Source organism: Euprymna scolopes, chromosome 40 (assembly GCF_053919585.1).
Source record: "Euprymna scolopes isolate OS-2025 chromosome 40, ASM5391958v1, whole genome shotgun sequence".
In the NCBI taxonomy this organism is placed as follows: domain Eukaryota; kingdom Metazoa; phylum Mollusca; class Cephalopoda; order Sepiida; family Sepiolidae; genus Euprymna; species Euprymna scolopes.
Genome location: NC_136521.1, coordinates 45,639,366 through 45,664,600, shown reverse-complemented (window position 1 = coordinate 45,664,600; position 25,235 = coordinate 45,639,366). Strand labels below are relative to the sequence as shown.

The window sequence follows — 25,235 nt, the reverse complement described above, 5'->3', positions numbered from 1 at the left end:
GCCCCTTAGAGGCAGAGGGTAGAAGATTAGACCATGTAGATCCAAGTTTGAATTCCTGATGTAACCGATCGGCCGGTTGATGAATAAAGAAATATATTTTGTAAGTGTTGTCTCGTATCGTCATTCTTTACAACAGAAAAGGTAAATGTGTTTTATCATCAAGCCCGTCCAAAATAATGGTCCCCACCATCATCATAAGGAAGTGCTTCCTCTCCTCCTCCTCTCTATATGTGTATTAGAACTGTTGCATCATATCATACAGTATGTATTAATAATATGAAGTCCCCAAGAAGCATCCCAGCCAGATATAAATGTCTTCCCATCAAAATTGTCATCGTCATTCGTGTATTATATGTACGCCGTTATACATCACCATCGTTATATATGTGGCACAATATGAACCCGTTATCTCCTCCCAATAGGTACCCCTATACAACATTCAAAATTAAGAAAACATCTTCCGGTTTAAAAAAAATATATAAGGTATGTCATTTGCTTCTTTTTTTTTTTTTTTTTTTCATATCAGCATTTACCGTTAAATTGACAACTTTTAATGGTTTTGGGGTATGCTAAAAACGAATATCAGATTTAAATTTTGGCACAGTTTTCTGGATATTAAGACATTTATTATCCAATGTAATCCACTGTGTTTTTACTGGCGGTCATTTTTTTTTTTCCAACTGAAGAGTACTAATACGCATGCGTGTTACAAAACACCCCCTCCTCCTCATGTATAGAATGGCGATTGCCACTGGCATTTATTAAGTAGTGCATTAGATAAAAAAAATTGTCTTAATATCTAGAAACTATTGTTCTGTCAAAAATTTATATGTGATATTCGTTTTTAGTATACCCAAAAATATGTAACGGTCGTCATTTAAAGATGATTTAAAGGTAGAAAGAAAGTAAAAATTTATCACTTGTAATATTTAAAAAATTTTAAACGATCATACTAAAATATGTAAATGAACAACAACAACAAAATAGGAAAGAGTGTTGTTTTTATGAACATAATTACTTTTGATAGACGATTATGTGTAAATTATAAAAAAAAAAAAAAATGTTGTCAGAAGTGGGATTCGAACCCACGCCCACATTCGTGGACCAGAATACTCATAATCCTGGTTAAGGAATCTACATTCCTTGAGTCTGGCGCCTTAGACCGCTCGGCCATCCTGACACACGTTCACTAAACGCTGACCTATTTTTACTTATTATTAAAAGTAATATCAGTTTTCAATGACTCACAGTTTACTGTTTTGCTGGTTTTTTTTTTACCGCCCCCATCCTCAACACTCCCCCCACTCCCATTGACAGACAGGCCATGGGCTGCTTTAGTGTAAAAAAAAAAAATTTTTCGGTTCGTAATGTGTGGATTGTTTGGTGAAGTTCATATCTTTTCATCATGGTCACTAATTTCATGTTACATGAAAGGGCTGCCCCCTTATCATGTAGGTAAGAAGACATACTAGATAAGTAAAAATGATATTTTTTTTTACATAAGCATCGCCCAAGGCCCAGAAACCACTCGAGGATAAAGGTTAAGAGTGTACAGTAGTCAATTGAACAACATAGTAATTGTTAGTAATGGAAATTCGGTAAATTTGTTAACGTAAGTGGAACGGCTCATCAAGAACTTGTTTACGTTGAACTTGAAGACAACCATATTGTAGTCAGCTGGAAAGCAGGAAAACAGAAGACAGTTCCACAGGCGTGCAGTTCTAAGCTATTAGGATAAGGTTAGAATCGAACCCTGTAGGCAAGTGTTAAAGATAATGGAAAATGGAATGTTAAAAATTAAATCCATTGTTAATTCTATTAGAAATAGTTAAATAAAAAAAGAGTCGATTGTCCATTTTTTTTTAGAAATCTAGATATTAAATATGTCAGTTAAATGAATGCACAATGCGAGTTAAAATATATTGTTTAAAAATAGGTTAGAATTAGAGTTGAGGATTCTTTTGTTTGCCAAAAGTGTGTTTGGACAAACATATGTAAAGCCACGTAAAGATTAGTCAAGTTTGAAAAACACACTTCTGACGTCATAAACAAAGAACAGTTCTCAATATAGGAATCTGAGGTTTCAAAGTTAGAGGTCAGTTGATCAGCCAAGAGTTGAGAGTCAAGCGTTGAAAGACAGAGTTGAGGAGAGGGAGAGTCAGTTCTAGTGGGAGCCCCTTAGAGGCAGAGGGTAGAAGATTAGACCATGTAGATCCAAGTTTGAATTCCTGATGTAACCGATCGGCCGGTTGATGAATAAAGAAATATATTTTGTAAGTGTTGTCTCGTATCGTCATTCTTTACAACAGAAAAGGTAAATGTGTTTTATCATCAAGCCCGTCCAAAATAATGGTCCCCACCATCATCATAAGGAAGTGCTTCCTCTCCTCCTCCTCTCTATATGTGTATTAGAACTGTTGCATCATATCATACAGTATGTATTAATAATATGAAGTCCCCAAGAAGCATCCCAGCCAGATATAAATGTCTTCCCATCAAAATTGTCATCGTCATTCGTGTATTATATGTACGCCGTTATACATCACCATCGTTATATATGTGGCACAATATGAACCCGTTATCTCCTCCCAATAGGTACCCCTATACAACATTCAAAATTAAGAAAACATCTTCCGGTTTAAAAAAAATATATAAGGTATGTCATTTGCTTCTTTTTTTTTTTTTTTTTTTCATATCAGCATTTACCGTTAAATTGACAACTTTTAATGGTTTTGGGGTATGCTAAAAACGAATATCAGATTTAAATTTTGGCACAGTTTTCTGGATATTAAGACATTTATTATCCAATGTAATCCACTGTGTTTTTACTGGCGGTCATTTTTTTTTTCCAACTGAAGAGTACTAATACGCATGCGTGTTACAAAACACCCCCTCCTCCTCATGTATAGAATGGCGATTGCCACTGGCATTTATTAAGTAGTGCATTAGATAAAAAAAATTGTCTTAATATCTAGAAACTATTGTTCTGTCAAAAATTTATATGTGATATTCGTTTTTAGTATACCCAAAAATATGTAACGGTCGTCATTTAAAGATGATTTAAAGGTAGAAAGAAAGTAAAAATTTATCACTTGTAATATTTAAAAAATTTTAAACGATCATACTAAAATATGTAAATGAACAACAACAAAAAAATAGGAAAGAGTGTTGTTTTTATGAACATAATTACTTTTGATAGACGATTATGTGTAAATTATAAAAAAAATAAAAAATGTTGTCAGAAGTGGGATTCGAACCCACGCCCACATTCGTGGACCAGAATACTCATAATCCTGGTTAAGGAATGCTACATTCCTTGAGTCTGGCGCCTTAGACCGCTCGGCCATCCTGACACACATTCACTAAACGCTGACCTATTTTTACTTATTATTAAAAGTAATATCAGTTTTCAATGACTCACAGTTTACTGTTTTGCTGGGTTTTTTTTTACCGCCCCCATCCTCAACACTCCCCCCACTCCCATTGACAGACAGGCCATGGGCTGCTTTAGGGTAAAAAAAAAAAAATTGTTCGGTTCGTAATGTGTGGATTGTTTGGTGAAGTTCATATCTTTTCATCATGGTCACTAATTTCATGTTACATGAAAGGGCTGCCCCCTTATCATGTAAGTAAGAAGACATACTAGATAAGTAAAAATGATATTTTTTTTACATAAGCATCGCCCAAGGCCCAGAAACCACTCGAGGATAAAGGTTAAGAGTGTACAGTAGTCAATTGAACAACATAGTAATTGTTAGTAATGGAAATTCGGTAAATTTGTTAACGTAAGTGGAACGGCTCATCAAGAACTTGTTTACGTTGAACTTGAAGACAACCATATTGTAGTCAGCTGGAAAGCAGGAAAACAGAAGACAGTTCCACAGGCGTGCAGTTCTAAGCTATTAGGATAAGGTTAGGATCGAACCCTGTAGGCAAGTGTTAAAGATAATGGAAAATGGAATGTTAAAAATTAAATCCATTGTTAATTCTATTAGAAATAGTTAAATAAAAAAAGAGTCGATTGTCCATTTTTTTTTAGAAATCTAGATATTAAATATGTCAGTTAAATGAATGCACAATGCGAGTTAAAATATATTGTTTAAAAATAGGTTAGAATTAGAGTTGAGGATTCTTTTGTTTGCCAAAAGTGTGTTTGGACAAACATATGTAAAGCCACGTAAAGATTAGTCAAGTTTGAAAAACACACTTCTGACGTCATAAACAAAGAACAGTTCTCAATATAGGAATCTGAGGTTTCAAAGTTAGAGGTCAGTTGATCAGCCAAGAGTTGAGAGTCAAGCGTTGAAAGACAGAGTTGAGGAGAGGGAGAGTCAGTTCTAGTGGGAGCCCCTTAGAGGCAGAGGGTAGAAGATTAGACCATGTAGATCCAAGTTTGAATTCCTGATGTAACCGATCGGCCGGTTGATGAATAAAGAAATATATTTTGTAAGTGTTGTCTCGTATCGTCATTCTTTACAACAGAAAAGGTAAATGTGTTTTATCATCAAGCCCGTCCAAAATAATGGTCCCCACCATCATCATAAGGAAGTGCTTCCTCTCCTCCTCCTCTCTATATGTGTATTAGAACTGTTGCATACAGTATGTATTAATAATATGAAGTCCCCAAGAAGCATCCCAGCCAGATATAAATGTCTTCCCATCAAAATTGTCATCGTCATTCGTGTATTATATGTACGCCGTTATACATCACCATCGTTATATATGTGGCACAATATGAACCCGTTATCTTCTCCCAATAGGTACCCCTATACAACATTCAAAATTAAGAAAACATCTTCCGGTTTAAAAAAAATATATAAGGTATGTCATTTGCTTCTTTTTTTTTTTTTTTTTCATATCAGCATTTACCGTTAAATTGACGACTTTTAATGGTTTTGGGGTATGCTAAAAACGAATATCAGATTTAAATTTCGGCACAGTTTTCTGGATATTAAGACATTTATTATCCAATGTAATCCACTGTGTTTTTACTGGCGGTCATCTTTTTTTTTCCAACTGAAGAGTACTAATACGCATGCGTGTTACAAAACACCCCCTCCTCCTCATGTATAGAATGGCGATTGCCACTGGCATTTATTAAGTAGTGCATTAGATAAAAAAAATTGTCTTAATATCTAGAAACTATTGTTCTGTCAAAAATTTATATGTGATATTCGTTTTTAGTATACCCGAAAATATGTAACGGTCGTCATTTAAAGATGATTTAAAGGTAGAAAGAAAGTAAAAATTTATCACTTGTAATATTTAAAAAATTTTAAACGATCATACTAAAATATTGAAATGAACAACAACAAAAAAATAGGAAAGAGTGTTGTTTTTATGAACATAATTACTTTTGATAGACGATTATGTATAAATTATAAAAAAAATAAAAAATGTTGTCAGAAGTGGGATTCGAACCCACGCCCACATTCGTGGACCAGAATACTCATAATCCTGGTTAAGGAATCTACATTCCTTGAGTCTGGCGCCTTAGACCGCTCGGCCATCCTGACACACATTCACTAAATGCTGACCTATTTTTACTTATTAGTAAAAGTAATATCAGTTTTCAATGACTCACAGTTTACTGTTTTGCTGTTTTTTTTTTTACCGCCCCCATCCTCAACACTCCCCCCACTCCCATTGACAGACAGGCCATGGGCTGCTTTAGGGTAAAAAAAAAATGGTTCGGTTCGTAATGTGTGGATTGTTTGGTGAAGTTCATATCTTTTCATCATGGTCACTAATTTCATGTTACATGAAAGGGCTGCCCCCTTATCATGTAAGTAAGAAGACATACTAGATAAGTAAAAATGATATTTTTTTTTACATAAGCATCGCCCAAGGCCCAGAAACCACTCGAGGATAAAGGTTAAGAGTGTACAGTAGTCAATTGAACAACATAGTAATTGTTAGTAATGGAAATTCGGTAAATTTGTTAACGTAAGTGGAACGGCTCATCAAGAACTTGTTTACGTTGAACTTGAAGACAACCATATTGTAGTCAGCTGGAAAGCAGGAAAACAGAAGTCAATTCCACAGGCGTGCAGTTCTAAGCTATTAGGATAAGGTTAGAATCGAACCCTGTAGGCAAGTGTTAAAGATAATGGAAAATGGAATGTTAAAAATTAAATCCATTGTTAATTCTATTAGAAATAGTTAAATAAAAAAAGAGTCGATTGTCCATTTTTTTTAGAAATCTAGATATTAAATATGTCAGTTAAATGAATGCACAATGCGAGTTAAAATATATTGTTTAAAAATAGGTTAGAATTAGAGTTGAGGATTCTTTTGTTTGCCAAAAGTGTGTTTGGACAAACATATGTAAAGCCACGTAAAGATTAGTCAAGTTTTAAAAACACACTTCTGACGTCATAAACAAAGAACAGTTCTCAATATAGGAATCTGAGGTTTCAAGGTTAGAGGTCAGTTGATCAGCCAAGAGTTGAGAGTCAAGCGTTGTAAGACAGAGTTGAGGAGAGGGAGAGTCAGTTCTAGTGGGAGCCCCTTAGAGGCAGAGGGTAGAAGATTAGACCATGTAGATCCAAGTTTGAATTCCTGATGTAACCGATCGGCCGGTTGATGAATAAAGAAATCATCTATATTTTGTAAGTGTTGTCTCGTGTCGTCATTCTTTACAACAGAAAAGGTAAATGTGTTTTATCATCAAGCCCGTCCAAAATGATGGTCCCCACCATCATCATAAGGAAGTGCCTCCTCTCCTCCTCCTCTCTATATGTGTATTAGAACTGTTGCATCATATCATACAGTATGTATTAATAATATGAAGTCCCCAAGAAGCATCCCAGCCAGATATAAATGTCTTCCCATCAAAATTGTCATCGTCATTCGTGTATTATATGTACGCCGTTATACATCACCATCGTTATATATGTGGCACAATATGAACCCGTTATCTCCTCCCAATAAGTACCCCTATACAACATTCAAAATTAAGAAAACATCTTCCGGTTTAAAAAAAATATATAAGGTATGTCATTTGCTTCTTTTTTTTTTGTTTTTTTTTTTTCATATCAGCATTTACCGTTAAATTGACGACTTTTAATGGTTTTGGGGTATGCTAAAAACGAATATCATATTTAAATTTTGCACAGTTTTCTGGATATTAAGACATTTATTATCCAATGTAATCCACTGTGTTTTTACTGGCGGTCATCTTTTTTTTCCAACTGAAGAGTATTAATACGCATGCGTGTTACAAAACACCCCCTCCTCCTCATGTATAGAATGGCGATTGCCACTGGCATTTATTAAGTAGTACATTAGATAAAAAAAATTGTCTTAATATTCAGAAACTATTGTTCTGTCAAAAATTTATATGTGATATTCGTTTTTAGTATACCCGAAAATATGTAACGGTCGTCATTTAAAGATGATTTAAAGGTAGAAAGAAAGTAAAAATTTATCACTTGTAATATTTAAAAAATTTTAAACGATCATACTAAAATATTGAAATGAACAACAACAAAAAAATAGGAAAGAGTGTTGTTTTTATGAACATAATTACTTTTGATAGACGATTATGTGTAAATTATAAAAAAAATAAAAAATGTTGTCAGAAGTGGGATTCGAACCCACGCCCACATTCGTGGACCAGAATACTCATAATCCTGGTTAAGGAATGCTACATTCCTTGAGTCTGGCGCCTTAGACCGCTCGGCCATCCTGACACACATTCACTAAATACTGACCTATTTTTACTTATTAGTAAAAGTAATATCAGTTTTCAATGACTCACAGTTTAGTGTTTTGCTGTTTTTTTTTTTTTACCGCCCCCATCCTCAACACTCCCCCCACTCCCATTGACAAACAGGCCATGGGCTGCTTTAGGGTAAAAAAAAAAATTGTTCTGTTCTTAATGTGTGAATTGTTTGGTGAAGTTCATATCTTTTCATCATGGTCACTAATTTCATGTTACATGAAAGGGCTGCCCCCTTATCATGTAAGTAAGAAGACATACTAGATAAGTAAAAATGATATTTTTTTTTTACATAAGCATCGCCCAAGGCCCAGAAACCACTCGAGGATAAAGGTTAAGAGTGTACAGTAGTCAATTGAACAACATAGTAATTGTTAGTAATGGAAATTCGGTAAATTTGTTAACGTAAGTGGAACGGCTCATCAAGAACTTGTTTACGTTGAACTTGAAGACAACCATATTGTAGTCAGCTGGAAAGCAGGAAAACAGAAGACAATTCAACAGGCGTGCAGTTCTAAGCTATTAGGATAAGGTTAGAATCGAACCCTGTAGGCAAGTGTTAAAGATAATGGAAAATGGAATGTTAAAAATGAAATCCATTGTTAATTCTATTAGAAATAGTTAAATAAAAAAAGAGTCGATTGTCGATTTTTTTTAGAAATCTAGATATTAAATATGTCAGTTAAATGAATGCACAATGCGAGTTAAAATATATTGTTTAAAAATAGGTTAGAATTAGAGTTGAGGATTCTTTTGTTTGCCAAAAGTGTGTTTGGACAAACATATGTAAAGCCACGTAAAGATTAGTCAAGTTTGAAAAACACACTTCTGACGTCATAAACAAAGAACAGTTCTCAATATAGGAATCTGAGGTTTCAAAGTTAGAGGTCAGTGGATCAGCCAAGAGTTGAGAGTCAAGCGTTGAAAGACAGAGTTGAGGAGAGGGAGAGTCAGTTCTAGTGGGAGCCCCTTAGAGGCAGAGGGTATAGAAGATTAGACCATGTAGATCAAAGTTTGAATTCCTGATGTAACCGATCGGCCGGTTGATGAATAAAGAAATCATCTATATTTTGTAAGTGTTGTCTCGTATCGTCATTCTTTACAACAGAAAAGGTAAATGTGTTTTATCATCAAGCCCGTCCAAAATGATGGTCCCCACCATCATCATAAGGAAGTGCCTCCTCTCCTCCTCCTCTCTATATGTGTATTAGAACTGTTGCATCATATCATACAGTATGTATTAATAATATGAAGTCCCCAAGAAGCATCCCAGCCAGATATAAATGTCTTCCCATCAAAATTGTCATCGTCATTCGTGTATTATATGTACGCCGTTATGCATCACCATCGTTATATATGTGGCACAATATGAACCCGTTATCTTCTCCCAATAGGTACCCCTATACAACATTCAAAATTAAGAAAACATCTTCCGGTTTAAAAAAAATATATAAGGTATGTCATTTGCTTCTTTTTTTTTTTTTTTTTTCATATCAGCATTTACCGTTAAATTGACGACTTTTAATGGTTTGGGGTATGCTAAAAACGAATATCACATTTAAATTTTGGCACAGTTTTCTGGATATTAAGACATTTATTATCCAATGTAATCCACTGTGTTTTTACTGGCGGTCATCTTTTTTTTCCAACTGAAGAGTACTAATACGCATGCGTGTTACAAAACACCCCCTCCTCCTCCTCCTCATGTATAGAATGGCGATTGCCACTGGCATTTATTAAGTAGTGCATTAGATAAAAAAAATTGTCTTAATATCCAGAAACTATTGTTCTGTCAAAAATTTATATGTGATATTCGTTTTTAGTATACCCGAAAATATGTAACGGTCGTCATTTAAAGATGATTTAAAGGTAGAAAGAAAGTAAAAATTTATCACTTGTAATATTTAAAAAATTTTAAACGATCATACTAAAATATTCAAATGAACAACAACAAAAAAATAGGAAAGAGTGTTGTTTTTATGAACATAATTACTTTTGATAGACGATTATGTGTAAATTACAAAAAAAAAAAAAATGTTGTCAGAAGTGGGATTCGAACCCACGCCCACATTCGTGGACCAGAATACTCATAATCCTGGTTAAGGTATCTACATTCCTTGAGTCTGGCGCCTTAGACCGCTCGGCCATCCGGACACACATTCACTAAATGCTGACCTATTTTTACTTATTATTAAAAGTAATATCAGTTTTCAATGACTCACAGATTAGTGTTTTGCTGTTTTTTTTTTTACCGCCCCCATCCTCAACACTCCCCCCACTCCCATTGACAGACAGGCCATAGGCTGCTTTAGGGTAAAAAAAAAAAAAATTGTTCGGTTCGTAATGTGTGGATTGTTTGGTGAAGTTCATATCTTTTCATCATGGTCACTAATTTCATGTTACATGAAAGGGCTGCCCCCTTATCATGTAAGTAAGAAGACATACTAGATAAGTAAAAATGATATTTTTTTTTACATAAGCATCGCCCAAGGCCCAGAAACCACTCGAGGATAAAGGTTAAGAGTGTACAGTAGTCAATTGAACAACATAGTAATTGTTAGTAATGGAAATTCGGTAAATTTGTTAACGTAAGTGGAACGGCTCATCAAGAACTTGTTTACGTTGAACTTGAAGACAACCATATTGTAGTCAGCTGGAAAGCAGGAAAACAGAAGACAGTTCCACAGGCGTGCAGTTCTAAGCTATTAGGATAAGGTTAGAATCGAACCCTGTAGGCAAGTGTTAAAGATAATGGAAAATGGAATGTTAAAAATTAAATCCATTGTTAATTCTATTAGAAATAGTTAAATAAAAAAAGAGTCGATTGTCCATTTTTTTTAGAAATCTAGATATTAAATATGTCAGTTAAATGAATGCACAATGCGAGTTAAAATATATTGTTTAAAAATAGGTTAGAATTAGAGTTGAGGATTCTTTTGTTTGCCAAAAGTGTGTTTGGACAAACATATGTAAAGCCACGTAAAGATTAGTCAAGTTTAAAAAACACACTTCTGACGTCATAAACAAAGAACAGTTCTCAATATAGGAATCTGAGGTTTCAAAGTTAGAGGTCAGTTGATCAGCCAAGAGTTGAGAGTCAAGTGTTTAAAGACAGAGTTGAGGAGAGGGAGAGTCAGTTCTAGTGGGAGCCCCTTAGAGGCAGAGGGTAGAAGATTAGACCATGTAGATCCAAGTTTGAATTCCTGATGTAACCGATCGGCCGGTTGATGAATAAAGAAATATATTTTGTAAGTGTTGTCTCGTATCGTCATTCTTTACAACAGAAAAGGTAAATGTGTTTTATCATCAAGCCCGTCCAAAATTATGGTCCCCACCATCATCATAAGGAAGTGCCTCCTCTCCTCCTCCTCTCTATATGTGTATTAGAACTGTTGCATCATATCATACAGTATGTATTAAAATATGAAGTCCCCAAGAAGCATCCCAGCCAGATATAAATGTCTTCCCATCAAAATTGTCATCGTCATTCGTGTATTATATGTACGCCGTTATACATCACCATCGTTATATATGTGGCACAATATGAACCCGTTATCTCCTCCCAATAGTACCCCTATACAACATTCAAAATTAAGAAAACATCTTCCGGTTTAAAAAAAATATATAAGGTATGTCATTTGTTTTTTTTTTTTTTTTTTTTTTTTTTCATATCAGCATTTACCGTTAAATTGACGACTTTTAATGGTTTTGGGGTATGCTAAAAACGAATATCACATTTAAATTTTGGCACAGTTTTCTGGATATTAAGACATTTATTATCCAATGTAATCCACTGTGTTTTTACTGGCGGTCATCTTTTTTTTCCAACTGAAGAGTACTAATACGCATGCGTGTTACAAAACACCCCCTCCTCCTCATGTATAGAATGGCGACTGCCACTGGCATTTATTAAGTAGTGCATTAGATAAAAAAAATTGTCTTAATATCCAGAAACTATTGTTCTGTCAAAAATTTATATGTGATATTCGTTTTTAGTATACCCGAAAATATGTAACGGTCGTCATTTAAAGATGATTTAAAGGTAGAAAGAAAGTAAAAATTTATCACTTGTAATATTTAAAAAATTTTAAACGATCATACTAAAATATTCAAATGAACAACAACAAAAAAATAGGAAAGAGTGTTGTTTTTATGAACATAATTACTTTTGATAGACGATTATGTGTAAATTATAAAAAAAAAAAAAAATGTTGTCAGAAGTGGGATTCGAACCCACGCCCACATTCGTGGACCAGAATACTCATAATCATGGTTAAGGAATCTACATTCCTTGAGTCTGGCGCCTTAGACCGCTCGGCCATCCTGACACACATTCACTAAATGCTGACCTATTTTTACTTATTATTAAAAGTAATATCAGTTTTCAATGACTCACAGTTTAGTGTTTTGCTGTTTTTTTTTTTTACCGCCCCCATCCTCAACACTCCCCCCACTCCCATTGACAGACAGGCCATGGGCTGCTGTAGGGTAAAAAAAAAAAAATTGTTCGGTTCGTAATGTGTGGATTGTTTGGTGAAGTTCATATCTTTTCATCATGGTCACTAATTTCATGTTACATGAAAGGGCTGCCCCCTTATCATGTAAGTAAGAAGACATACTAGATAAGTAAAAATGATATTTTTTTTTACATAAGCATCGCCAAAGGCCCAGAAACCACTCGAGGATAAAGGTTAAGAGTGTACAGTAGTCAATTGAACAACATAGTAATTGTTAGTAATGGAAATTCGGTAAATTTGTTAACGTAAGTGGAACGGCTCATCAAGAACTTGTTTACGTTGAACTTGAAGACAACCATATTGTAGTCAGCTGGAAAGCAGGAAAACAGAAGACAGTTCCACAGGCGTGCAGTTCTAAGCTATTAGGATAAGGTTAGAATCGAACCCTGTAGGCAAGTGTTAAAGATAATGGAAAATGGAATGTTAAAAATTAAATCCATTGTTAATTCTATTAGAAATAGTTAAATAAAAAAAGAGTCGATTGTCCATTTTTTTTAGAAATCTAGATATTAAATATGTAAGTTAAATGAATGCACAATGCGAGTTAAAATATATTGTTTAAAAATAGATTAGAATTAGAGTTGAGGATTCTTTTGTTTGCCAAAGGTGTGTTTGGACAAACATATGTAAAGCCACGTAAAGATTAGTCAAGTTTGAAAAACACACTTCTGACGTCATAAACAAAGAACAGTTCTCAATATAGGAATCTGAGGTTTCAAAGTTAGAGGTCAGTTGATCAGCCAAGAGTTGAGAGTCAAGCGTTGAAAGACAGAGTTGAGGAGAGGGAGAGTCAGTTCTAGTGGGAGCCCCTTAGAGGCAGAGGGTAGAAGATTAGACCATGTAGATCCAAGTTTGAATTCCTGATGTAACCGATCGGCCGGTTGATGAATAAAGAAATCATCTATATTTTGTAAGTGTTGTCTCGTATCGTCATTCTTTACAACAGAAAAGGTAAATGTGTTTTATCATCAAGCCCGTCCAAAATTATGGTCCCACCATCATCATAAGGAAGTGCCTCCTCTCCTCCTCCTCTCTATATGTGTATTAGAACTGTTGCATCATATCATACAGTATGTATTAATAATATGAAGTCCCCAAGAAGCATCCCAGCCAGATATAAATGTCTTCCCATCAAAATTGTCATCGTCATTCGTGTATTATATGTACGCCGTTATACATCACCATCGTTATATATGTGGCACAATATGAACCCGTTATCTCCTCCCAATAGGTACCCCTATACAACATTCAAAATTAAGAAAACATCTTCCGGTTTAAAAAAAATATATAAGGTATGTCATTTGCTTCTTTTTTTTTTTTTTTTTTTCATATCAGCATTTACCGTTAAATTGACGACTTTTAATGGTTTTGGGGTATGCTAAAAACGAATATCACATTTAAATTTTGGCACAGTTTTCTGGATATTAAGACATTTATTATCCAATGTAATCCACTGTGTTTTTACTGGCGGTCATCTTTTTTTTATAACTGAAGAGTACTAATACGTATGCGTGTTACAAAACACCCCCTCCTCCTCCTCATGTATAGAATGGCGATTGCCACTGGCATTTCTTAAGTAGTACATTAGATAAAAAAAAATTGACTTAATATCCAGAAACTATTGTTCTGTCAAAAATTTATATGTGATATTCGTTTTTAGTATACCCGAAAATATGTAACGGTCGTCATTTAAAGATGATTTAAAGGTAGAAAGAAAGTAAAAATTTATCACTTGTAATATTTAAAAAATTTTAAACGATCATACTAAAATATTCAAATGAACAACACCAAAAAAATAGGAAAGAGTGTTGTTTTTATGAACATAATTACTTTTGATAGACGATTATGTGTAAATTATAAAAAAAAAAAAAAATGTTGTCAGAAGTGGGATTCGAACCCACGCCCACATTCGTGGACCAGAATACTCATAATCCTAGTTAAGGAATCTACATTCCTTGAGTCTGGCGCCTTAGACCGCTCGGCCATCCTGACACACATATACTAAATGCTGATCTATTTTTACTTAATGTTAAAAGTAATATCAGTTTTCAATGACTCACAGTTTAGTGTTTTGCTGTTTTTTTTTTTACCGCCCCCATCCTCAACACTCCCCCCACTCCCATTGACAGACAGGCCATGGGCTGCTTTAGGGTAAAAAAAAAAAATTGTTCGGTTCGTAATGTGTGGATTGTTTGGTGAAGTTCATATCTTTTCATCATGGTCACTAATTTCATGTTACATGAAAGGGCTGCCCCCTTATCATGTAAGTAAGAAGACATACTAGATAAGTAAAAATGATATTTTTTTTTACATAAGCATCGCCCAAGGCCCAGAAACCACTCGAGGATAAAGGTTAAGAGTGTACAGTAGTCAATTGAACAACATAGTAATTGTTAGTAATGGAAATTCGGTAAATTTGTTAACGTAAGTGGAACGGCTCATCAAGAACTTGTTTACGTTGAACTTGAAGACAACCATATTGTAGTCAGCTGGAAAGCAGGAAAACAGAAGACAGTTCCACAGGTGTGCAGTTCTAAGCTATTAGGATAAGGTTAGAATCGAACCCTGTAGGCAAGTGTTAAAGATAATGGAAAATGGAATGTTAGAAATTAAATCCATTGTTAATTCTATTAGAAATAGTTAAATAAAAAAAGAGTCGATTGTCCATTTTTTTTAGAAATCTAGATATTAAATATGTCAGTTAAATGAATGCACAATGCGAGTTAAAATATATTGTTTAAAAATAGGTTAGAATTAGAGTTGAGGATTCTTTTGTTTGCCAAAAGTGTGTTTGGACAAACATATGTAAAGCCACGTAAAGATTAGTCAAGTTTGAAAAACACACTTCTGACGTCATAAACAAAGAACAGTTCTCAATATAGGAATCTGAGGTTTCAAAGTTAGAGGTCAGTTGATCAGCCAAGAGTTGAGAGTCAAGCGTTGAAAGACAGAGTTGAGGAGAGGGAGAGTCAGTTCTAGTGGGAGCCCTTTAGAGGCAGAGGGTAGAAGATTAGACCATGCAGATCCAAGTTTGAATTCCTGATGTAACCGATCGGCCGGTTGATGAATAAAGAAATCATCTATATTTTGTAAGTGTTGTCTCGTATCGTCATTCTTTACAACAGAAAAGGTAAATGTGTTTTATCATCAAGCCCGTCCAAAATTATGGTCCCACCATCATCATAAGGAAGTGCCTCCTCTCCTCCTCCTCTCTATATGTGTATTAGAACTGTTGCATCATATCATACAGTATGTATTAATAATATGAAGTCCCCAAGAAGCATCCCAGCCAGATATAAATGTCTTCCCATCAAAATTGTCATCATCATTCGTGTATTATATGTACGCCGTTATACATCACCATCGTTATATATGTGGCACAATATGAACCCGTTATCTCCTCCCAATAGGTACCCCTATACAACATTCAAAATTAAGAAAACATCTTCCGGTTTAAAAAAAATATATAAGGTATGTCATTTGCTTTTTTTTTTTTTTTTTTTTTTTCATATCAGCATTTACCGTTTAATTGACGACTTTTAATGGTTTTGGGGTATGCTAAAAACGAATATCACATTTAAATTTTGGCACAGTTTTCTGGATATTAAGACATTTATTATCCAATGTAATCAACTGTGTTTTTACTGGCGGTCATCTTTTTTTTCCAACTGAAGAGTACTAATACGCATGCGTGTTACAAAACACCCCCTCCTCCTCCTCATGTATAGAATGGCGATTGCCACTGGCATTTATTAAGTAGTACATTAGATAAAAAAAATTGTCTTAATATCCAGAAACTATTGTTCTGTCAAAAATTTATATGTGATATTCGTTTTTAGTATACCCGAAAATATGTAACGGTCGTCATTTAAAGATGATTTAAAGGTAGAAAGAAAGTAAAAATTTATCACTTGTAATATTTAAAAAATTTTAAACGATCATACTAAAATATTGAAATGAACAACAACAAAAAAATAGGAAAGAGTGTTGTTTTTATGAACATAATTACTTTTGATAGACGATTATGTGTAAATTATAAAAAAAAAAAAAAATGTTGTCAGAAGTGGGATTCGAACCCACGCCCACATTCGTGGACCAGAATACTCATAATCCTGGTTAAGGTATCTACATTCCTTGAGTCTGGCGCCTTAGACCGCTCGGCCATCCTGACACACATTCACTAAATGCTGACCTATTTTTACTTATTATTAAAAGTAATATCAGTTTTCAATGACTCACAGATTAGTGTTTTGCTGTTTTTTTTTTTACCGCCCCCATCCTCAACACTCCCCCCACTCCCATTGACAGACAGGCCATAGGCTGCTTTAGGGTAAAAAAAAAAAAATTGTTCGGTTCGTAATGTGTGGATTGTTTGGTGAAGTTCATATCTTTTCATCATGGTCACTAATTTCATGTTACATGAAAGGGCTGCCCCCTTATCATGTAAGTAAGAAGACATACTAGATAAGTAAAAATGATATTTTTTTTTACATAAGCATCGCCCAAGGCCCAGAAACCACTCGAGGATAAAGGTTAAGAGTGTACAGTAGTCAATTGAACAACATAGTAATTGTTAGTAATGAAAATTCGGTAAATTTGTTAACATAAGTGGAACGGCTCATCAAGAACTTGTTTACGTTGAACTTGAAGACAACCATATTGTAGTCAGCTGGAAAGCAGGAAAACAGAAGACAGTTCCACAGGCGTGCAGTTCTAAGCTATTAGGATAAGGTTAGAATCGAACCCTGTAGGCAAGTGTTAAAGATAATGGAAAATGGAATGTTAAAAATTAAATCCATTGTTAATTCTATTAGAAATAGTTAAATAAAAAAAGAGTCGATTGTCCATTTTTTTTAGAAATCTAGATATTAAATATGTCAGTTAAATGAATTCACAATGCGAGTTAAAATATATTGTTTAAAAATAGGTTAGAATTAGAGTTGAGGATTCTTTTGTTTGCCAAAAGTGTGTTTGGACAAACATATGTAAAGCCACGTAAAGATTAGTCAAGTTTGAAAAACACACTTCTGACGTCATAAACAAAGAACAGTTCTCAATATAGGAATCTGAGGTTTCAAAGTTAGAGGTCAGTTGATCAGCCAAGAGTTGAGAGTCAAGTGTTTAAAGACAGAGTTGAGGAGAGGGAGAGTCAGTTCTAGTGGGAGCCCCTTAGAGGCAGAGGGTAGAAGATTAGACCATGTAGATCCAAGTTTGAATTCCTGATGTAACCGATCGGCCGGTTGATGAATAAAGAAATATATTTTGTAAGTGTTGTCTCATATCGTCATTCTTTACAACAGAAAAGGTAAATGTGTTTTATCATCAAGCCCGTCCAAAATTATGGTCCCCACCATCATCATAAGGAAGTGCCTCCTCTCCTCCTGCTCTCTATATGTGTATTAGAACTGTTGCATCATATCATACAGTATGTATTAAAATATGAAGTCCCCAAGAAGCATCCCAGCCAGATATAAATGTCTTCCCATCAAAATTGTCATCGTCATTCGTGTATTATATGTACGCCGTTATACATCACCATCGTTATATATGTGGCACAATATGAACCCGTTATCTCCTCCCAATAGGTACCCCTATACAACATTCAAAATTAAGAAAACATCTTCCGGTTTAAAAAAAATATATAAGGTATGTCATTTGCTTCTTTTTTTGTTTTTTTTTTCATATCAGCATTTACCGTTAAATTGACAACTTTTAATGGTTTTGGGGTATGCTAAAAACGAATATCACATTTAAATTTTGGCACAGTTTTCTGGATATTAAGACATTTATTATCCAATGTAATCCACTGTGTTTTTACTGGCGGTCATCTTTTTTTTCCAACTGAAGAGTACTAATACGCATGCGTGTTACAAAACACCCCCTCCTCCTCATGTATAGAATGGCGATTGCCACTGGCATTTATTAAGTAGTGCATTAGATAAAAAAAATTGTCTTAATATCCAGAAACTATTGTTCTGTCAAAAATTTATATGTGATATTCGTTTTTAGTATACCCGAAAATATGTAACGGTCGTCATTTAAAGATGATTTAAAGGTAGAAAGAAAGTAAAAATTTATCACTTGTAATATTTAAAAAATTTTAAACGATCATACTAAAATATTGAAATGAACAACAACAAAAAAATAGGAAAGAGTGTTGTTTTTATGAACATAATTACTTTTGATAGACGATTATGTGTAAATTATAAAAAAAAAAAAAAATGTTGTCAGAAGTGGGATTCGAACCCACGCCCACATTCGTGGACCAGAATACTCATAATCCTGGTTAAGGAATCTACATTCCTTGAGTCTGGCGCCTTAGACCGCTCGGCCATCCTGACACACATTCACTAAATGCTGACCTATTTTTACTTATTATTAAAAGTAATATCAGTTTTCAATGACTCACAGTTTACTGTTTTGCTGTTTTTTTTTTTACCGCCCCCATCCTCAACACTCCCCCCACTCCCATTGACAGACAGGCCATGGGCTGCTTTAGGGTAAAAAAAAAAAATTGTTCGGTTCGTAATGTGTGGATTGTTTGGTGAAGTTCATATCTTTTCATCATGGTCACTAATTTCATGTTACATGAAAGGGCTGCCCCCTTATCATGTAAGTAAGAAGACATACTAGATAAGTAAAAATGATATTTTTTTTTACATAAGCATCGCCCAAGGCCCAGAAACCACTCGAGGATAAAGGTTAAGAGTGTACAGTAGTCAATTGAACAACATAGTAATTGTTAGTAATGGAAATTCGGTAAATTTGTTAACGTAAGTGGAACGGCTCATCAAGAACTTGTTTACGTTGAACTTGAAGACAACCATATTGTAGTCAGCTGGAAAGCAGGAAAACAGAAGACAGTTCCACAGGCGTGCAGTTCTAAGCTATTAGGATAAGGTTAGAATCGAACCCTGTAGGCAAGTGTTAAAGATAATGGAAAATGGAATGTTAAAAATTAAATCCATTGTTAATTCTATTAGAAATAGTTAAATAAAAAAAGAGTCGATTGTCCATTTTTTTTAGAAATCTAGATATTAAATATGTCAGTTAAATGAATGCACAATGCGAGTTAAAATATATTGTTTAAAAATAGGTTAGAATTAGAGTTGAGGATTCTTTTGTTTGCCAAAAGTGTGTTTGGACAAACATATGTAAAGCCACGTAAAGATTAGTCAAGTTTGAAAAACACACTTCTGACGTCATAAACAAAGAACAGTTCTCAATATAGGAATCTGAGGTTTCAAAGTTAGAGGTCAGTTGATCAGCCAAGAGTTGAGAGTCAAGTGTTTAAAGACAGAGTTGAGGAGAGGGAGCCCCTTAGAGGCAGAGGGTAGAAGATTAGACCATGTAGATCCAAGTTTGAATTCCTGATGTAACCGATCGGCCGGTTGATGAATAAAGAAATATATTTTGTAAGTGTTGTCTCGTATCGTCATTCTTTACAACAGAAAAGGTAAATGTGTTTTATCATCAAGCCCGTCCAAAATTATGGTCCCCACCATCATCATAAGGAAGTGCCTCCTCTCCTCCTCCTCTCTATATGTGTATTAGAACTGTTGCATCATATCATACAGTATGTATTAATAATATGAAGTCCCCAAGAAGCATCCCAGCCAGATATAAATGTCTTCCCATCAAAATTGTCATCGTCATTCGTGTATTATATGTACGCCGTTATACATCACCATCGTTATATATGTGGCACAATATGAACCCGTTATCTCCTCCCAATAGGTACCCCTATACAACATTCAAAATTAAGAAAACATCTTCCGGTTTAAAAAAAATATATAAGGTATGTCATTTGCTTCTTTTTTTTTTTTTTTTTTTTTCATATCAGCATTTACCGTTAAATTGACGACTTTTAATGGTTTTGGGGTATGCTATAAACGAATATCACATTTAAATTTTGGCACAGTTTTCTGGATATTAAGACATTTATTATCCAATGTAATCCACTGTGTTTTTACTGGCGGTCATCTTTTTTTTCCAACTGAAGAGTACTAATACGCATGCGTGTTACAAAACACCCCCTCCTCCTCATGTATAGAATGGCGATTGCCACTGGCATTTATTAAGTAGTACATTAGATAAAAAAAATTGTCTTAATATCCAGAAACTATTGTTCTGTCAAAAATTTATATGTGATATTCGTTTTTAGTATACCCGAAAATATGTAACGGTCGTCATTTAAAGATGATTTAAAGGTAGAAAGAAAGTAAAAATTTATCACTTGTAATATTTAAAAAATTTTAAACGATCATACTAAAATATTGAAATGAACAACACCAAAAAAATAGGAAAGAGTGTTGTTTTTATGAACATAATTACTTTTGATAGACGATTATGTGTAAATTATTAAAAAAAAAAAAATGTTGTCAGAAGTGGGATTCGAACCCACGCCCACATTCGTGGACCAGAATACTCATAATCCTGGTTAAGGAATCTACATTCCTTGAGTCTGGCGCCTTAGACCGCTCGGCCATCCTGACACACATTCACTAAATGCTGACCTATTTTTACTTATTATTAAAAGTAATATCAGTTTTCAATGACTCACAGATTAGTGTTTTGCTGTTTTTTTTTTTACCGCCCCCATCCTCAACACTCCCCCCACTCCCATTGACAGACAGGCCATAGGCTGCTGTAGGGTAAAAAAAAAAAATTGTTCGGTTCGTAATGTGTGGATTGTTTGGTGAAGTTCATATCTTTTCATCATGGTCACTAATTTCATGTTACATGAAAGGGCTGCCCCCTTATCATGTAAGTAAGAAGACATACTAGATAAGTAAAAATGATATTTTTTTTTACATAAGCATCGCCCAAGGCCCAGAAACCACTCGAGGATAAAGGTTAAGAGTGTACAGTAGTCAATTGAACAACATAGTAATTGTTAGTAATGAAAATTCGGTAAATTTGTTAACATAAGTGGAACGGCTCATCAAGAACTTGTTTACGTTGAACTTGAAGACAACCATATTGTAGTCAGCTGGAAAGCAGGAAAACAGAAGACAGTTCCACAGGCGTGCAGTTCTAAGCTATTAGGATAAGGTTAGAATCGAACCCTGTAGGCAAGTGTTAAAGATAATGGAAAATGGAATGTTAAAAATTAAATCCATTGTTAATTCTATTAGAAATAGTTAAATAAAAAAAGAGTCGATTGTCCATTTTTTTTAGAAATCTAGATATTAAATATGTCAGTTAAATGAATGCACAATGCGAGTTAAAATATATTGTTTAAAAATAGGTTAGAATTAGAGTTGAGGATTCTTTTGTTTGCCAAAAGTGTGTTTGGACAAACATATGTAAAGCCACGTAAAGATTAGTCAAGTTTGAAAAACACACTTCTGACGTCATAAACAAAGAACAGTTCTCAATATAGGAATCTGAGGTTTCAAAGTTAGAGGTCAGTTGATCAGCCAAGAGTTGAGAGTCAAGTGTTTAAAGACAGAGTTGAGGAGAGGGAGAGTCAGTTCTAGTGGGAGCCCCTTAGAGGCAGAGGGTAGAAGATTAGACCATGTAGATCCAAGTTTGAATTCCTGATGTAACCGATCGGCCGGTTGATGAATAAAGAAATATATTTTGTAAGTGTTGTCTCGTATCGTCATTCTTTACAACAGAAAAGGTAAATGTGTTTTATCATCAAGCCCGTCCAAAATTATGGTCCCCACCATCATCATAAGGAAGTGCCTCCTCTCCTCCTGCTCTCTATATGTGTATTAGAACTGTTGCATCATATCATACAGTATGTATTAAAATATGAAGTCCCCAAGAAGCATCCCAGCCAGATATAAATGTCTTCCCATCAAAATTGTCATCGTCATTCGTGTATTATATGTACGCCGTTATACATCACCATCGTTATATATGTGGCACAATATGAACCCGTTATCTCCTCCCAATAGGTACCCCTATACAACATTCAAAATTAAGAAAACATCTTCCGGTTTAAAAAAAATATATAAGGTATGTCATTTGCTTCTTTTTTTGTTTTTTTTTTCATATCAGCATTTACCGTTAAATTGACGACTTTTAATGGTTTTGGGGTATGCTAAAAACGAATATCACATTTAAATTTTGGCACAGTTTTCTGGATATTAAGACATTTATTATCCAATGTAATCCACTGTGTTTTTACTGGCGGTCATCTTTTTTTTCCAACTGAAGAGTACTAATACGCATGCGTGTTACAAAACACCCCCTCCTCCTCATGTATAGAATGGCGATTGCCACTGGCATTTATTAAGTAGTGCATTAGATAAAAAAAATTGTCTTAATATCCAGAAACTATTGTTCTGTCAAAAATTTATATGTGATATTCGTTTTTAGTATACCCGAAAATATGTAACGGTCGTCATTTAAAGATGATTTAAAGGTAGAAAGAAAGTAAAAATTTATCACTTGTAATATTTAAAAAATTTTAAACGATCATACTAAAATATTGAAATGAACAACAACAAAAAAATAGGAAAGAGTGTTGTTTTTATGAACATAATTACTTTTGATAGACGATTATGTGTAAATTATAAAAAAAAAAAAAAATGTTGTCAGAAGTGGGATTCGAACCCACGCCCACATTCGTGGACCAGAATACTCATAATCCTGGTTAAGGAATCTTCATTCCTTGAGTCTGGCGCCTTAGACCGCTCGGCCATCCTGACACATATTCACTAAATGCTGACCTATTTTTACTTATTATTAAAAGTAATATCAGTTTTCAATGACTCACAGTTTAGTGTTTTGCTGTTTTTTTTTTTACCGCCCCCATCCTCAACACTCCCCCCACTCCCATTGACAGACAGGCCATGGGCTGCTTTAGGGTAAAAAAAAAAAAATTGTTCGGTTCTTAATGTGTGGATTGTTTGGTGAAGTTCATATCTTTTCATCATGGTCACTAATTTCATGTTACATGAAAAGGCTGCCCCCTTATAATGTAAGTAAGAAGACATACTAGATAAGTAAAAATGATATTTTTTTTTACATAAGCATCGCCCAAGGCCCAGAAACCACTCGAGGATAAAGGTTAAGAGTGTACAGTAGTCAATTGAACAACATAGTAATTGTTAGTAATGGAAATTCGGTAAATTTGTTAACGTAAGTGGAACGGCTCATCAAGAACTTGTTTACGTTGAACTTGAAGACAACCATATTGTAGTCAGCTGGAAAGCAGGAAAACAGAAGACAGTTCCACAGGCGTGCAGTTCTAAGCTATTAGGATAAGGTTAGAATCGAACCCTGTAGGCAAGTGTTAAAGATAATGGAAAATGGAATGTTAAAAATTAAATCCATTGTTAATTCTATTAGAAATAGTTAAATAAAAAAAGAGTCGATTGTCCATTTTTTTTAGAAATCTAGATATTAAATATGTCAGTTAAATGAATGCACAATGCGAGTTAAAATATATTGTTTAAAAATAGGTTAGAATTAGAGTTGAGGATTCTTTTGTTTGCCAAAAGTGTGTTTGGACAAACATATGTAAAGCCACGTAAAGATTAGTCAAGTTTGAAAAACACACTTCTGACGTCATAAACAAAGAACAGTTCTCAATATAGGAATCTGAGGTTTCAAAGTTAGAGGTCAGTTGATCAGCCAAGAGTTGAGAGTCAAGCGTTGAAAGACAGAGTTGAGGAGAGGGAGAGTCAGTTCTAGTGGGAGCCCTTTAGAGGCAGAGGGTAGAAGATTAGACCATGCAGATCCAAGTTTGAATTCCTGATGTAACCGATCGGCCGGTTGATGAATAAAGAAATCATCTATATTTTGTAAGTGTTGTCTCGTATCGTCATTCTTTACAACAGAAAAGGTAAATGTGTTTTATCATCAAGCCCGTCCAAAATTATGGTCCCACCATCATCATAAGGAAGTGCCTCCTCTCCTCCTCCTCTCTATATGTGTATTAGAACTGTTGCATCATATCATACAGTATGTATTAATAATATGAAGTCCCCAAGAAGCATCCCAGCCAGATATAAATGTCTTCCCATCAAAATTGTCATCATCATTCGTGTATTATATGTACGCCGTTATACATCACCATCGTTATATATGTGGCACAATATGAACCCGTTATCTCCTCCCAATAGGTACCCCTATACAACATTCAAAATTAAGAAAACATCTTCCGGTTTAAAAAAAATATATAAGGTATGTCATTTGCTTTTTTTTTTTTTTTTTTTTTTTCATATCAGCATTTACCGTTTAATTGACGACTTTTAATGGTTTTGGGGTATGCTAAAAACGAATATCACATTTAAATTTTGGCACAGTTTTCTGGATATTAAGACATTTATTATCCAATGTAATCAACTGTGTTTTTACTGGCGGTCATCTTTTTTTTCCAACTGAAGAGTACTAATACGCATGCGTGTTACAAAACACCCCCTCCTCCTCCTCATGTATAGAATGGCGATTGCCACTGGCATTTATTAAGTAGTACATTAGATAAAAAAAATTGTCTTAATATCCAGAAACTATTGTTCTGTCAAAAATTTATATGTGATATTCGTTTTTAGTATACCCGAAAATATGTAACGGTCGTCATTTAAAGATGATTTAAAGGTAGAAAGAAAGTAAAAATTTATCACTTGTAATATTTAAAAAATTTTAAACGATCATACTAAAATATTGAAATGAACAACAACAAAAAAATAGGAAAGAGTGTTGTTTTTATGAACATAATTACTTTTGATAGACGATTATGTGTAAATTATAAAAAAAAAAAAAAATGTTGTCAGAAGTGGGATTCGAACCCACGCCCACATTCGTGGACCAGAATACTCATAATCCTGGTTAAGGTATCTACATTCCTTGAGTCTGGCGCCTTAGACCGCTCGGCCATCCTGACACACATTCACTAAATGCTGACCTATTTTTACTTATTATTAAAAGTAATATAAGTTTTCAATGACTCACAGATTAGTGTTTTGCTGTTTTTTTTTTTACCGCCCCCATCCTCAACACTCCCCCCACTCCCATTGACAGACAGGCCATAGGCT

At 34.4% G+C, this 25,235-nt stretch overlaps 12 non-coding genes across 12 annotated transcripts; all 12 read right to left on the bottom strand.

The window, feature by feature from the left end:
* Nucleotides 1–1,064: 1,064 nt before the first annotated feature.
* On the bottom strand, nucleotides 1,065–1,180 carry Trnal-caa (transfer RNA leucine (anticodon CAA)). The gene is made up of 2 exons: nucleotides 1,143–1,180; nucleotides 1,065–1,110 (listed from the first exon to the last, which is right to left on the bottom strand). It is a non-coding gene; the product is annotated as a tRNA-Leu (tRNA).
* A 2,056-nt stretch (nucleotides 1,181–3,236) lies between these two features.
* Nucleotides 3,237–3,353, bottom strand: Trnal-caa (transfer RNA leucine (anticodon CAA)). Its single transcript has 2 exons — nucleotides 3,316–3,353; nucleotides 3,237–3,282 (listed from the first exon to the last, which is right to left on the bottom strand). It is a non-coding gene; the product is annotated as a tRNA-Leu (tRNA).
* A 2,047-nt stretch (nucleotides 3,354–5,400) lies between these two features.
* Nucleotides 5,401–5,516, bottom strand: Trnal-caa (transfer RNA leucine (anticodon CAA)). Its single transcript has 2 exons — nucleotides 5,479–5,516; nucleotides 5,401–5,446 (listed from the first exon to the last, which is right to left on the bottom strand). It is a non-coding gene; the product is annotated as a tRNA-Leu (tRNA).
* Nucleotides 5,517–7,577: 2,061 nt separating this feature from the next.
* On the bottom strand, nucleotides 7,578–7,694 carry Trnal-caa (transfer RNA leucine (anticodon CAA)). The gene is made up of 2 exons: nucleotides 7,657–7,694; nucleotides 7,578–7,623 (listed from the first exon to the last, which is right to left on the bottom strand). It is a non-coding gene; the product is annotated as a tRNA-Leu (tRNA).
* Nucleotides 7,695–9,761: 2,067 nt separating this feature from the next.
* Trnal-caa (transfer RNA leucine (anticodon CAA)) lies at nucleotides 9,762–9,877 on the bottom strand. The gene is made up of 2 exons: nucleotides 9,840–9,877; nucleotides 9,762–9,807 (listed from the first exon to the last, which is right to left on the bottom strand). It is a non-coding gene; the product is annotated as a tRNA-Leu (tRNA).
* Nucleotides 9,878–11,935: 2,058 nt separating this feature from the next.
* Nucleotides 11,936–12,051, bottom strand: Trnal-caa (transfer RNA leucine (anticodon CAA)). The gene is made up of 2 exons: nucleotides 12,014–12,051; nucleotides 11,936–11,981 (listed from the first exon to the last, which is right to left on the bottom strand). It is a non-coding gene; the product is annotated as a tRNA-Leu (tRNA).
* Nucleotides 12,052–14,116: 2,065 nt separating this feature from the next.
* On the bottom strand, nucleotides 14,117–14,232 carry Trnal-caa (transfer RNA leucine (anticodon CAA)). Its single transcript has 2 exons — nucleotides 14,195–14,232; nucleotides 14,117–14,162 (listed from the first exon to the last, which is right to left on the bottom strand). It is a non-coding gene; the product is annotated as a tRNA-Leu (tRNA).
* Nucleotides 14,233–16,295: 2,063 nt separating this feature from the next.
* On the bottom strand, nucleotides 16,296–16,411 carry Trnal-caa (transfer RNA leucine (anticodon CAA)). Its single transcript has 2 exons — nucleotides 16,374–16,411; nucleotides 16,296–16,341 (listed from the first exon to the last, which is right to left on the bottom strand). It is a non-coding gene; the product is annotated as a tRNA-Leu (tRNA).
* A 2,054-nt stretch (nucleotides 16,412–18,465) lies between these two features.
* Nucleotides 18,466–18,581, bottom strand: Trnal-caa (transfer RNA leucine (anticodon CAA)). The gene is made up of 2 exons: nucleotides 18,544–18,581; nucleotides 18,466–18,511 (listed from the first exon to the last, which is right to left on the bottom strand). It is a non-coding gene; the product is annotated as a tRNA-Leu (tRNA).
* Nucleotides 18,582–20,619: 2,038 nt separating this feature from the next.
* On the bottom strand, nucleotides 20,620–20,735 carry Trnal-caa (transfer RNA leucine (anticodon CAA)). Its single transcript has 2 exons — nucleotides 20,698–20,735; nucleotides 20,620–20,665 (listed from the first exon to the last, which is right to left on the bottom strand). It is a non-coding gene; the product is annotated as a tRNA-Leu (tRNA).
* A 2,053-nt stretch (nucleotides 20,736–22,788) lies between these two features.
* On the bottom strand, nucleotides 22,789–22,904 carry Trnal-caa (transfer RNA leucine (anticodon CAA)). Its single transcript has 2 exons — nucleotides 22,867–22,904; nucleotides 22,789–22,834 (listed from the first exon to the last, which is right to left on the bottom strand). It is a non-coding gene; the product is annotated as a tRNA-Leu (tRNA).
* A 2,064-nt stretch (nucleotides 22,905–24,968) lies between these two features.
* On the bottom strand, nucleotides 24,969–25,084 carry Trnal-caa (transfer RNA leucine (anticodon CAA)). Its single transcript has 2 exons — nucleotides 25,047–25,084; nucleotides 24,969–25,014 (listed from the first exon to the last, which is right to left on the bottom strand). It is a non-coding gene; the product is annotated as a tRNA-Leu (tRNA).
* Nucleotides 25,085–25,235: the final 151 nt, after the last annotated feature.